Raw genomic sequence first — 15,744 nt, 5'->3', positions numbered from 1 at the left:
GAGAAATTTCTTTCAAATGCCTATCTTAGTAAGTGTTGAGATAATTAAACCACCTATTCTTAGAAAGCAAGGATGTAAGATAGCTGCTTTGAATAAAATAATTGAATATTTCTTTCCGCAGTCTTACTCTAGTGAATATCTAGTTTCTCAAATTCTTCTCAAACACTGTCTTCTTCTTATTGTTCTTTTTAAAAACAGCTTTATTGAAGTATTATTGATATATACAAAGAAATGTACATATTTAATGAGAATTTGATGAGTTTGGACATACACAAACACCTATAATACCATCACTACATCAAGGTAACAGACCTATCCAATACTTCCCAAAGTTTCCTCATGCCCCTCCTTTTTTATTTTGTTGTATTTTCTTGTAAAGAACACTTAACACAGTATCTTTACTTTTTTTCCCCAATGCACAATACCATATTATTAACTACAGACACGTGCTGTACAGTGGATCCCAAAAACTTACTCATCTTGTGTAATCGAATTGTTATATTGATTGAACAACTCCTCACTTCTTTCACCTCCAAGCCCCTGGCAACTACTGTTGGATTCTCTGCTTCTGTGAGTTTGACTATTAAAGATACCTCATAAAAGTGGTTTCATGAAGTATTTGTTCTGAAACTGGCTTATGTCACTTAACATAATGTTCTTCAGCTTCATGCATGTTGTCACCAATGGCAGGATTTTCTTCCTTTTTTTTTGAGGCTGAATTATAGTCTGTTGTATGTATATACCACGTTTTCTTCATCCCTTCCTCTGTGGAATGACACAAATTGTTTCCATATCTTGGTTATTGTGAGTAATGCTACAGTGAACCTGGGAATGCATTTTCTTTTCAAGATCCTGATTTCAGTTATTTGAGATAAATACTCATAAGAGAGATTGCTACATTATCTGATAGTTCTATTTTTAATTTTGTGAGGGATCTTCATACTATTTTTCGTATCTACTGCACCATTTTACATTCCCACCAACAGTGTATAATTCCAAATTCTCCACATTCTCACCAACACTTATCTTGTATTTTTTTGGTAACTACCATCCTAACAAATGTGAGATGATATCTCATTGTAGTTTTGATTTGCATTTCTCTGATAATTAGTGATGTTTAACATGTTTTCATTACCTGTTAGTCATCTATATGCCTTCTCTAAAGAAGCATCTGTTTAAATCCTTTTCCCACTTTTCCCCCATGTTATTTGAATGCCAGACATTGTGAATTTTACAGTTTGGTAGGTGCAGGGTTTTTTTTTTGTTTTTTTTTTTCCCTTCAGTCATCCTAGTGACTTACTTAATTTTTTTGCACAGTTATGTTACATGATTCAGTTAGATCAGTTAGAACCTTTAAATGTTATTTTATGCTTTTGGAATACTATACCCAATGCTGTGTGCGTTTGAGGCCTCTTTGCTCTGACTGATGGGAACAGGAATAATAGCGATAGATGACCTGTGTGAGCTCTGGGAATATTGTTAGCCCCATGTTACAAAGTTACTAAATAGAAATCTGAAAGATTAATAGAAAATGATGACAAAGAGAGTCACAGTAGGTCTAGATTATTAATGGAAACAGGGAGAGACCATGGAAGACATGATCATGAGTGGATCACAATCACAGGCAAGATGCAATTGTGCTATTGCCATGTAAGCATCTCAGAGCACGAGTACAGTACCTAGCTGTCTCTCCCAGTTTTAACATTGACTAGCAGACAGTTTTGGAATAAACCTTCAGACCTGTTTCCTCTGGAGAGTACATGTTAGACTCCTGCTTATTTACGAGCTTTACCTAAAGACTCTGACTGAGTAACCCGGAGAAAGAAACTGCACAGAACCTATTGATGACTCATCTTATGGAGAGTCAGTAACAACTCTCAGTTGATTTCCATTTTATAGACGATATTTGGCATTCTAGGTATTATTCAGATTACAGATTATTCTAGGTATTATTTCAGAGGAAAGTACTGCCAACAATTCAGATGAGGGAAGAATGTTGAACAGCAGAGCTGCTGCACTCAGCCAAGCAGTAGATTTTCAAATACAGGATTAGATAATTATTTTAAGCAAAAGGATGAAGACAAACTCCTCAGATTAGAGTAAAAGGAATATTCATGGCTTACCTTCATATAAACTAGGGCATTGAAATTTAAAGAGATTATTTGAAATAAGAAGGAAATATAGATGAGATCAAATTCTCATCCTTCTTTCCTCCTTCACTTATGCATCTAGGTTAATCCCTTCACGAGGAGATTCTGCCCTCTTTTAGCATCTCCTTCTTGCTTTTACATCTGTCTGCTCAGATGTAATTTGAGGTGAGTTTCTAAATTATTATTCTAAGTTTAAGAGAACTAGAATTCTGAATCAACGCTATTTCACCCAGAAGCAGTAGGTACAGTCACAGTTTCCTGGAGGACTGTGATACCACAAGATGAATTGTTCATATGTGACTACAACAAAAGATCTGGAATGATTCTTAACAAATTAATAGTAAATTAGGAACAAGTTCAAACCTGAGGCATTCTATTACTTTGACTATTCCAGGATGTTTCATTCGTTGAGTAATTACAAAGGCAGATTACTGAACCAATTCATAAAATGAAGGCTGGCCTTCCAGAAACTATATTCTCTTCTCATGGTATTGTAAAATGAGGTTTCTTTCATTAATATTCTTCACCTCTTTTACCCCAAAAGATAAGCAAGTAAAAAAAAACCTTACATAGTATAAAAGGATATACTAGCCCAATGAAAAGAAAATACATTAATGTCAAATATTTTCTTATGCGTAATTCCTTCTTACTCAAATAAAAAAGGCCCAAGAGACCTAACTATGTATTTCCAAACAAACAAAACAAACAAAAGTGGTGATCTGAGAGAAGACTGGAGATGTTAAAACTGTATTCTCAAGACTATATAGATTGACTTTGAAATTATTTTTCCAAGAGCTAAATCTGGGACAACTAGAGATCAATGGTTTTCTAACATGTAGGAGATGAGAGGATATACATTATTTAGTACTGTTTTCATAGAGTTTATAAAAGTTGTATACAGTGTTTTGATACCGAAGTTTTGGGGTTTCTATTAAAGCATTTAGAGTATTCTAATACATCCTCTTTCTTTTTTGCATGGTGCTGGTGAACATCTGGTCCCATTCTTCTGTATTTCCACATAGACTGTAAACCTTTCAATATACATTATTTCTGTCAATGTGTATTTATCTCACCAATTCTGTTCAGCACCATTGCTCTTTCTGCTTCACCTGGGATATATTCCACTGTGTTTAGTGGACTTGCTACAAAACTCTAATGAAGTAATATTCCTGCCCAGCTCACCAGTGGTAGTGGAGAAAATAAAAATCATTTATCTGCATTTCAATTTCATTCAACTCAGGTCAATTCAGGGGGCATATTTAAATACTTATTATGTGCTCAACATTATGTTAATATAGAGTAGTCACACATCAAAGATACTCATCAGGTACAGTGCTTTGTGTTATCTCATTCATTCTCACAAAACTTCACTATTTCTTTTCTCCCTTTTACAGGTGAGAAGACTAAGGTATCACTGTATCATGTTGCTTTATGTAGTTATGAGAATTAGATAAACAAATAATCTAGCAAATTGCCTACCTTGTAAGTTTTTAATAAATATTTTCTTCTACTATGTTTTTTACAGTTATCCAACTGAATGACCATGCAGAAAATTCAGAGAACTGTCATCTCTGATTTTAGGAAATAATAAATATAGACACTACTTCCTGAAGAGCATCAGGCAGAGGAGAGGCAGAGGCTCCCACTGTGAGTGGAGCTTGCTACACTAAGTGTCTTTACCCAGCAAACCCAGTGTTCTAGAGCATGATTTTCATTTGTTACTGTGGGAAGTTGCAAGTGAATTGAGAATCTTCTGGTTGAAGACCTTGCAAGTTCCTTTAGTGCCTCAGTCTCATGCTGCTTTGGAAGATTGCTGGTACCCTACTTTAGGGAGCGAATTTTTCCTTTTTTAAAAACTATCTTGTGAAGAAGAATTCTTCACCTCCTTTAGCAAAATATTTGGTATCTGGTTATACTTTAGGTCAGGAAACACTTCCTTGAAACCTAAACTCATCTCTTCTGTGTTTAGTAGAAAAGCAACATGATAATATATGGAATTTCTTTACTAGAAGGGACTTTGGAAATCATTTGGATGAACATTCTGATTTTGCAGGTGAGGTAAAACAATTGTGTCAGAATCCAGATTAGAACTTAGTTTCCTTTATTTTTAGTTCAACATTCTTTCTCCTTTGCCATTCTGTCTCCTTATGGCTAAACAGAGTGTCATAGCTTTCAATCCACTTCCATTCACTGTATGAAAGGTGGCACATTTGTATGTCTGACATAGAAGTTTCAATAAGTTCCCATAATACTCAATATTACTACCACTCCACAATGTTGTTATTTTTTAGAAATCATAGGTAAATGAACCTCACTGACATAGGTTTGCATACATTTACAAAAATAAAAATGGTTTGTTAAAGGAAAAGGAGCCCATTAGTAGCTTGATTCAGTCCGTCCATTAGTCCCATGGATGTTCAGCTCCACACAAGAGACCACATGAAACTTCATGATTATCTCAGGAATTTTATTATTAATATTTCTGATCCAGAAAACAATTATTGAATCTTCAGTTGGTGCCCCAGAACAACAACAAAAAAGTTATTTGCAAGAAGAAAAGAAACACAAACTTATTGAGTATTATTAAAAAGAGGTGAAAGTCTCTCTCAGGCACAAGAAAAAGACATGGTGGAATTGATCAGTAACACAGAGAGATCAGAGGGCAAGTGATCCACACCTGAATAGGCATGGAGAGCAAAATTCCAAAGAGAAGAGAAATTTGAGAAAAAGAAAATTTAAAGAATATCGGGACAATCCGATACTAGCTATACATCTGGATGAGGAGTAAATCACAGATTTTGATGTCGTCTTTATGCTTTTCTTTGTTTTCCAAATGAATCCATGTTAAATTTATAGTTTTTAAAAACCTTGACCATATGCACACATGTTTTTGTCAGTTTTTTGTTGGATGAGAAATAAACAGAGATAGGAATTCTCTCTAAAGATAATGTTCAGAACAAACATACAATTAACTTACTAAATCGAAAAAAGAGTTTTTAGAAAGCTGTCTGTAAATAGGGCTATCCCTGTGAGGTATAAAAAAGGAGCATATGGGTGGTGCTTAACACTAACTTGAATTACTTCCAAGCCACCATTTTCATTTAATTAATTGTTATTTTATTCAGGACCCAGTAGGTAGTTTCCAACTTTTTACTGCAGTGAACAATTCTGCAATGAGTATCCTTGTGAGCAGAACCTTCCTTCCAGGATGTTAACACTGCTTCTACCATCTGCATTCCTGACCTGAAAAGTTCAGCTTATTTCTATCTTACTTTTCTTGCCTTAGATGTGTCTTTGGTTTGAGAATGTGACTTTGACATTTCCCAGGCTTTAGAGTTTCTCCAGTAAAATCTTCTTAAGGAGGGCAGCAGGAACATTGCTAATGGGATTTAAAGCATAAGAGAAACAATCACAAATTTCCACTCCCTGAGGTGAATGCTTTGCATTTTAGGATGGGCTCTTTGAAAGCCAGTACCATTGCATGTGTTCCTTTAGGAGGTTATTGAGATTTTTGAGTGTGGCATTCTACAAATGTTGGATTGGGGTTAGATTCACTTCTTATATAGAAAGGCAGGATCAAACCTTTCATTAAGAGGCTGTTAACAGGTTTATAAACCTGATTGGGTAATTCCATTCGGTATATAATACCAAATAATGTTACCATAATATATCACAGCATAATGGAAGAGCTGGAAATAGGACTTGATTGTACTCCTTTGAAGATGATAAACGCATCACTAGTCCTGTAGTCTACTTGTTACTCGTTTACTTTCCTAGAAACAGCAACTCATGTGATGCCAAAAAATCCACCAGAGATAAAAGAATGGGGAGAACCCAGAGGGCACAAGGGGTAGACCCTTCTAGCTATTTTCAAAACTGACATTAGGGCCGAGAGATAACCTAGGACACTGAAAAAGAGTCTGCTTTGAAGCAAAACCCATTCTTTTATACTTAGTCCATGTGTCTCTCCCTTAGTCTGTGACATCAGGTACTTGTTATTGAGAAATAGAATACTATTTGTTGACGTTTGAAAGGAAGTTTGTGTAAACTGAAAAAAAATTGTCGTATTTATTTCCATGTGTAAACTTGGTAAAATAATAGTTCATAACTACTGAAAAACCTACAATATGCCAGGCCCTGTGCTAAGCCCCTTACAGGGATTGCCTGTATTAATATTCTCAGCAAGCTTATGTGGTAAGTGCTTTATTGTTCCCCATTTTACAACTGAGAAAAGAAGGCACAGTTATATTAAATAACTTGCTCCAGATCACACAGCTAGCAAGCCATAGAATATAAACAAAGCAGGGAATTACAACTGTAACCCAAGGTTTTAGCTTGTTCACCACAGTAGCAAGTGGATACTTCACTCATAAATAAATAACTCAGTCTATTAGTCTAAGCAAAAATTCTGTAAAACACTACATATATCATACAAAGTAAAAATACATTGCAGTGATGTATTTTAACTATATGGTGATAAGGGTAAATATTTTCTGCTTTTAATAAAACACACTTCTAGAATTAAAGGCATCATCATAAACCTTTGAGTACTGCAGTTTCATAAACTGTAAAATAGATTATAACAGTGTATCAAAGAATTGTAAACAAAATTAGATAGGATGCATTTGAACACAAGTAATACAAAGCTGAATATAACTGGTGTAAATAATAAGAACATTCATAGATAAATACGTGGCAGTCCAGAAAGCGGGTACCCTTAGGAAAATGCCATTCTCTGATTGGCATTAGCCTAGGCTTTGAGGCATGGGGGAATGAAAGTATTATGGAATTGGTCTAGAGATGAGAATTACTTTCTTTTAAGTCATGTGAGCTTTATTAAAGATGGGTAGATACCTGAGCTCCATCATTGCTTTGTTAAGAAAGAGGAAGGTTGAATAGCTGCTGCCTTATGTCCATTACGTGTGGTTATGTCCATTTCAAGTCAAAAGAGGTAACAACCATGCATGGATATTTTAGAAAGCCTAGGTAAATTTTAATGTAACTCTTTCTTGAGCCGTTTCTTATTGATAGTTCAATTAATATATGAAATAATATCATTTTAAATCATACTTTTACATTTAAATCTTTTAAATGTCAACCTCCCATACTATGACAGTTACTTAATGTTCAGTTGCCTTTTCCATCCAGAATCGCTTTTTATTTGGTTCATGTGAAAACATTGTACAAATTATAACCTATATTTATTAAATGGAAAGTACGAAAGTAGAAATTATGAATTTTTTCTCCAAAGTTATTTATCATCGTCAAGCTTTATTGAAAATCTAATAAGAATTAAGAATAGGGTAAAATAAAGTTACCTAAAAGACACACGGACAAAATGGTATGAAGGTAAACCTTCAGATATCCTAAAGCTATACAAAGTATTTCTGATTATGGTGCACGAGAGATGAAATCAATTTAAATATATTATATTTTACTCGATTTAGTTCTTTGTTTTTCTCAAAAAACTGTAAGAAAATATTATCCATGAAAATTTCAAAAATTATTTTTGCAAACTGTGAAAAGCACATCATAAACAGTGGAAGAAGCTAATTCTGTTTTGCTAAATTTGACCAGATAGATTAGATCTTTCAGTTATTTTTGGCCACCTAAAAATGGTAACCTTCCTAGGGTATGGGTGGCCTAGCAGCAGAATTGTAAAGAGGTGAGGTCTTAGGTGGGTAGTCGAGTACTTTAGGATTGTATGGGTCATCTAGGGTAGGGTCAGGTTTAGACAACTGCCTACTTTTGTAAATGAAGTACTGTGAATAAGTTTTTGTGAATACAGTTTTATAGCCACTTTCATTTCTTTACATGTTATCTGTGGCTGCTTTCACCTTACAGCAGTAGAGTTGTATGACGGTCACAGCGTGACCGTATGGTGAGAAGATAAAGAAAGAAGAATCATAAGACACAAATAAATGAAAAGATATCCCATGTTCATGGGTTGGAACAATTAATATTGTTAAAATATCCATACTACCTAAAGCAATCAGCAGATTCAATGCAATGCCTATCAAAATTCCAATGACATCTTTCACCAGAAACAGAAAAAAAATCCAAAATTTGTGTGGAGCCACAAAAGACCCAGAATAGCAAAACAAATTTTGAGCAAAAAGAACAAAACCAAAGGCATCACAGTACTTATTTTGAAAATCAACTACAAAGCTATAGTAATCAAAACAGCATGATACAGACATAGAAACAGACACATAGACAAATAGGACACGACAGAGAGGCCAGAAATAAATCCACACATTTATAGCCAATTGATTTTTGACAAAGATGCCAATAATACAAAATGGAGAAAGGATAGTCTCTTTAATAAATGGGGAAAATGGAATATTCACTGTAGAGGAAAGATATTAGACCCCCATCTTATACCATATACAAAAATAAACTAAAAATGTATTAAAGACCTGAAATATGAAACTATTAGAAGAGAAAAAGTAGTAGAGAAAAAGCTCTATGACATTGATCTGTGCAATGATTTTTTGAATATAACCCCAGAAGCACAGGCAACAAAAGCAAAAACAAGTAAGTAGGATTATATCAAACTAAAAATTTTCTGCACAGCAAAAATAATAATAATAATAATAGAATGAAGAGACAACCTACAGAATAAGAAAAGAAATATTTTTTGAAGCACACATCTGGTAAGGGTTTAATATTTGGAATATACCAGGAGCTCATATAATTTAACAGCAAAGAAACAATCTGATTTTAAAAATGGGTAAAGGACCTGAATGGACATTTTTCAGAAGAAAATATACAAATGTCCAACAGGTATATGAAAAAATGCTCAACATCACTCATCATCAGAGAAATGCAAATTAAAATCATGATAACATAACACTTAAACCTGTTAGAATGGTTGCTAGAAAAAAGATGAAAGATGAGAAGTGTTAACTAGGGTGTAGAGAAAGGAAATGTATGGATGGAATACTGTTGATGGAAATGTAAATTGATATAATCATTATGGAAAACAGTAAGGAGATTCCTTGAAACCTTAAAAACCTAACATATGATCCAGTAATCCCACCTCTAATAATATATCCAAAGAATATGAAATCAGTGTGTTGAGGAGATATCTGAACTCCCCATGTTGACTGTAGCATTATGCACAATGTCCAACTTACAGAATCAATCTAAGTGCTGGATAGAGAAAATGTGGTATATATCCACAATAGAATACTATTCAACCATAAAAAGGAGGAAATCCTATCATTTATGACAAAATGGATAAACTTGGATGACATTATGTTAAGTGAAATAAGCCCAGCACAGAAAGACAAATATCACATGATCTCATTTTTATGTGAAATTTCAAAAAGTCAAACTCATAGTAACGGAGTAGAATCATGGTTAGCAGAGGCTGGAGGATGTGGGGGAATGAGGAGATGTTGGTAAAGAGATACAAAATTTTAGTTAGATAGTGGGAATAAATTTTAGAGCTCTATTGTACATCATGGTGACTCCAGTTAATGTATTGTATACTTGAAAATTGCTAAGATAGATTTGAAGTGTTCTCATCAAACACAAAAAATAATGAGTATATGAGGTAATGGGTATGTAAATTACCTTGATTTAGCTATTCCACAATGTATAATCAATAAATTGTCTTGAATGAATACATTTCTAACTTCTCCTTCTCATAGTTCTTTTCTTCAAAATTTTCATTTTTAACTTCCAGTTTGCCATATAATGCCACCTAAACCTGAATCTCTCTACACACCTTCCAATATATACAAATTGGAAAAGACAGAAAATGAAACAATCCACATAACCATACCTCAGCCAGCCTAAGAGAGGAAGTATGCAATTTACTTCAGATTACCTATAAGCAGTCAATTGAATATTCATATCCTGTAGACCCAGTTCCAGATCTCATACCTGAACAGAAAGTCATCAGAAAATGTGATGAGTGTTTAGAAAAGAGGAATTGGGTGTGGGAAGCCTAAGGGATAGGGGTAATGATGAAACACAGATGTAATAAAATCCTGAAAAAGAGCAAGTCACATACTCAGTGGGAAAATGCAGAAGAAAAAGTTGGTATGTCTGAGGGATGACTGTGGGAAAAGCCAGAGCATGACAGTTCATGAGGTGTGGAACCAGAGGCAGTGGTCTTACTTCTGGGAGAAAAGCGGGTGACTAGAACATTGAAGGAAGAGAATCCCTTGGAGAGCCTATGGTGAAGGTAAAGACGAATATAAGATGAAAAAATTGAGGATCCTTAAGAAATGGAACACAATTGTAAAATTGCAAATAAATACCTAAACTCTTCCCTGGGTTACCCACCTCACAACTAAAAAAGCATGCAAAAGACATTGCACTTGACCAAGAATCTAGCTTTTCAAGCCATAGTTAGCTTTTAGATACAACTGTTCTGAGCTTGTTGGGGTTGGGGAGATAACAGAAAATGAAAATGACATCATAGAAAATATTATAATAGAACAGATAATGATAATCAAAATATTTTAGCAGATAAAAATATTTTAAACTATATACACACAAGTGAAGAACACTAAACATATTGTTCAAGTTTAAATGAAGAACCAACACGAATTTGCAGATATATAAAAAAAAATGAATAAAAAATCTTTCAACTTAGAACACAAATAAACCAAATTTCTATTTTGTTTTGTTAATGTAATCTTGCTCAGCTTTTAGGAGTTGGGAAACAAGGGTCCTTGAGCCACACCAGCATGCAGCCCCCTGTACTGCCATGTGGTCTAAGGAAGGTTTGAGAAATACTATACCCACTGACATTTCAGCCCAGTTACTGGCAACCTCTGTCAATGTCTTCAATTCTGACTTCCAAACATTTCTGAGTTCTCTCAGTCGAGCACTATGAAGAGTTCATTTCCACATAAAATTTTCACTGGTATTACGTTTATCTTAGGTATGTTATGCATATCTTCATTTTCTAAATAAGTGATGGGTTTTATTACAGAAAAGGATTTTGATTAAATGTGCTTTCTTTACTTCCATTATTAGTTGCAGAACCGCAAGATCTGCCTCTCCCCTAAAAAGCTTTTTGATTTATTGTATATGGGTCCATTTAAACTGAGATGTCTCTTCTTTCAATTCATAATAAACATGTTTTTAAAGTGCTATTGATGAGTATTAATTAGGTTTTCCTACACCATACTAATGTAGGTTTTATTATGAGATCTGTGCCTAAAAATTTTATGCACTATTGTCTCAAAGTACATACATTTCTGAGAACAAAGGTTTTGCCCTTATCTACTTAGTTTTTCTTTATTTCTAGTAACTGCTTTTTACTCATTAGTTCTCTTCTGAAGAATATAGTTATATTATGTTTATTTCTAAGAAGTAGACAGAAATAACACTAATCTGATGCTGAGGAAAATCAGACATCTTTTAAGACCAAAACTGTAAATGTGATTTAATTAGAGCCTACTAGATTTTTATTAAATTTCATGGATTTAAAAGGCTACAGACCTTCAAATAAGATTTCATGTGATTCTACAACAACTTATTCACCCAGGAAAATTTCTTGACACCTGAAATCCTTCCATCGCCACCTAAGTCAATGGAAGAAGACATAACAGCTTTAGAACCAACCGTACATATTAGATTCAAAATAGATCAGGCAAAAATCCTCAAGTGTGGGAAATATTTTTAAAACTGTCCTGTTAAAAACAACAACAAAAATATTTTTCTACTAATAATTGGTCACTAATCAAATTTCCTATATTGAGAAAAATGATTTTTAGGAATAAAACTAACAAATCAAATATTGAGAGTGCAGTCTGCACAAATTCAGCAAGGATTTTGGCAAGTGGTTCCTTGCTTTGCTACTTATGGCAGGAACAGGATTAATTGAATGGAAAAATATTTCAAATATTTTCAGTAACCTGTATTTCCAATTTCCCCTCTAAGCGCTACACAACCATATGGGTTTCATGGATAATTATGGAACATGTTGCATTTCCTCCACATACTTTTAGAAAGCGTTTAGTGCTTCTCCAAATTATAAGTAAATTTAATATGTATATTGTTGAGCTCTTATTTGACATTCAAATGAACAGCATTTGAGACTTAATATTTTCTAGATGAAAGAGACCTCAAAGACAATCTAATCCAGCCCCAGCACTTAATGGAGGACAAACCCAAAAAGGTGATGTGACTTTTCCAACGTCTCAACATTAGTGTGTGACAGAATTGGGACTGCTGATCACTATTTATCCATTCCCTCTTTGGTGTGGTTTGTAACACATCATGTGGACTCAGGCATGGATGCTGCCATTTTAGAGATCACTATATGCTTAAAGAAAACCTAGAGAGTCCACTCTGTAATACATTTGTGTAAATAGTGCCAAGCCCTACACAATTTTGTGTTAATTTCTCCAGTGGAGTATTGCCAGGGACCTATTCTTCTTTCCCCCCATTCCTGAAAAATATTAGAAGTAGGTTGTTATAAAGTAATTTCAGAGGCGCAGTCCTCAAACAAATGCGTCTTAAATACCAAATATGTAAACTTTACATGAATCCTGTGGCTATCATGAGAATGTGCCTTGCAGACTATCAGCTACTGGAAGAGTCATTGTTCAAAGGCTAGCTGCTACACTCTGTAATCGCTATATTTTGCAGAAACTGTGATGTACAACTGATGGCTGAATGAAGCAGGGATACTCAGGCAGACCCATTCATGGGAGTAAAAGCACTCCTTTGATGACTGAGTTTGACTTGAGGACTTTAGATAATCTTAGACTACATGACAGTGTCAGGGGCTGCATGCTAATATAGAGTGCTTCCACTCATTATCCTCTCTCTGTTTCCTTCACTCTGGGTCGGACTTGCTCCACAGTGTGACAGCTCTCCCAGTACATTTTTTACTTCCTTGCCATCTTCTCTCTCACAGGAATTTCCTCTAATAAAATCTTTCATATTTAACTCTCCAGGCTAGAGAGCTAAAGAATCCATTCCTGGCTTGCAACCATTTAACCCCATTGCTGTTGTTGAGCAACTTTTTCCTTCCTCTTCTTTCTACATTATGCCTCTTTTCACCAGATAGCAACTTCCACTCCACTGGGCATACCAATGGTTTTTCTGTCTACACCTAACATACCTCTGAGGTATATCACTAGATTTCAATTTTGCTACACAAATCTCTGTTCCTACTGGAGCCTTGGTAGACTTTCCACCTGCCGCTAAAATAGAATTAGAAGACTGTTCATGGAAGATGAAAGAAGTGTTTGGGGGACTATTCCGAACTAGCAGCCACCTTCAGCCATAATTTAGAAAAAGCAACCACATTTGTTAAGTAAGAGCCTGTCTTCATAGGTAAGATCTATCTTCATAGACATTTTGGATTTAAAATTGTAAAAATCTTGAAATCCACATAATATTAACAGAGTACAGCATAAGGAACCCCAGAGCACTAAAAATAATATGAATATAAAGGTCTGCTGTTGTCTAAATTACAGGAACATGAATGAGTATCTGAAAGTAGGAAAGAAATGTGTTATTTTTAGTATCAGCTTGGTAACTCTGTAGAGATGGGAACCTGACTAGTCAACAGGGAAGTAAAACCACTGAAGTCCAAAAGAAAAGAGAAGTGAGAGGTAAGCGGCCAAACAGTGCAATATCATAATGTGATGGTTAATACTCAGTGTCAACTTGATTGGATTGAAGGATGCAAAGTATTAATCCTGGGTGTGTCTGTGAGGGTGTTGCCAAAGGAGAGTAACATTTGAGTCAGTGGACTGGGGAAGGCAGACCCACCCTTAATCTGGGTTAGCACCATGTAATCAGCTACCAGTAAATGTAAAGCAGACAGGAAAACGTGGAAAGGTTGGACTGGCTTAGCCTCCCAGCCTACATCCTTCTCCTGTGCTGGATGCTTCCTGCCCTCAAACATCAGACTCCAAGTTCTTTAGTTTGGGGACTTGGACTGGCTCTATTTGCTCCTCAGCTTGCAGATGGCCTATTGTGGGATTTTCTGATCTTGAGTCAATATTTTTTTTATATATATGTGTGTGTGTGTGTGTGTGTGTGTGTGTGTATCCTATTAGTTCCATACTTCTAGAGAATCCTGACTAATACATATAACAAACACAGTGGAAAAATAATGGTGTTCACATGGAATAGTAAGTTATTACTTAGAAAAAGAAAAAATAAAATGCTTGCCTATGAGATTGAGGAAGGTGCATACTGTTAATAGGCTGCTATCAAAACATGAGGAAAATTGCTTTCTTTTTTTTTTTTTTTTTTGCCACCAACTGATTGTATTTTTATTCTATTTTGTTTTGTTTTGTTTTTATTTTTCCATAAGTTATTGGGATACAGGTGGTATTTGATTCCATGGGTAAGTTCTTTAGTGGTGATTTGTGAGATTATGGCACACCCATCACCTGAGCAGTATATGCTGCACAATATTTGTCATCTTTAATCCACAACCATCTGTGTCCTGCTTACCAAACCTAGGGGATTTGTCCTTGTGTTATTCCTTTTAACTCCTTAGTTTGTACATATTCTGCTACTATAACAGAGTCCAGCATTATGCTCTTGGACTTCCCAGCCTCCAGAACCATGAGCCAAATAAACGCCTATCTTTATAAAAGTAATTTAGAAGTTACTTATAAAGTTGTATATTTTATAAATTACTTGTAAAAGTTATTTATAAGGAACAGAGGCTTATTTGGCTCATGGTTTTAGAGCTGGGAAGTCCAAGAGCACAGTGTTGGTGTTGGTATCTGGTGAGGACCATTCATGGAGGAAGACCAGAGGTGAAAGCAAGCTTATGAGACAGAGAGAGAAATGGGGCCAAACCTATCCTATTATCAGGAGCCCACTCCCACAATAACAACATTAATTCATTCATGAAGCAAGAGACCTCATGACTTAGTTACCTCTTAAAGGTCCACCTGTTAGTACTGTTACAATAGCAAGTAAATGTCAATATGAGTTTAGGAATGGACATTCAAACCATAGCAAGTCCCCAGCAGTGTTTGACACTATGCCCTCCTCATCACTCTCGATCCTTCCTTCAGTGTTCTCGTCATAAACTATCTTCTTTTGCTTTTTTTTCTTTCCTTCTTATTTTAGTTTTTCTGTTTCCTTTGCCACTCCCTCACTGTTGGTATTTCCAAATTCTCTTATCTTTGCTCTGGGCATTTTTCTCTGTAGTTTTACTTTTTCTGCATGTTGTCCTGAGCAGATCTACCCCAAATCTACATATCCACACGATGTAACTAAATCAATTTTTTAAAAAACTATATCAGAATCTTTGAGTAAGGCTTGGACATCATATATTTTAAAAGCTACATAAGTGATTTTAATGTACGGACAGGATTGAGTAACCCTGACCAACATCTATATATTGAGATTATAAATAAATCTTATTACTAAGAAAAAAAGTCAGTACACAATTTATAGTATGATAATCTATTACAACCAGCAGCAGAGCATCAGGATAAAGAGCTTCTGGGGGAGGGATGGCTCCCATCTCTAATGGTCCTTCCGAGTTACAAGACACAGCATTAGTTATTATAGTTCAGTAAATGGATTATCTTGCCAGCCAATGAAAAGTTTCTTTCTTGTAATAGGGAAAATTATCTCTTTACTT

The 15,744-nt window shown here is 35.0% G+C and overlaps 1 pseudogene; it reads right to left on the bottom strand.

Moving 5' to 3' along the window:
- The window catches only part of LOC105529414, a 39,576-nt pseudogene extending 33,792 nt beyond the window's left edge, over nt 1-5,784 (bottom strand).
- Between the last annotated feature and the right edge of the window lie 9,960 nt (nt 5,785-15,744).

This window comes from Mandrillus leucophaeus, unplaced genomic scaffold, assembly GCF_000951045.1.
Source record: "Mandrillus leucophaeus isolate KB7577 unplaced genomic scaffold, Mleu.le_1.0 Scaffold763, whole genome shotgun sequence".
Taxonomy (NCBI): domain Eukaryota; kingdom Metazoa; phylum Chordata; class Mammalia; order Primates; family Cercopithecidae; genus Mandrillus; species Mandrillus leucophaeus.
Note: the sequence above shows the minus strand (reverse complement) of the source record. Positions and strands in the feature narration are given on the sequence as shown.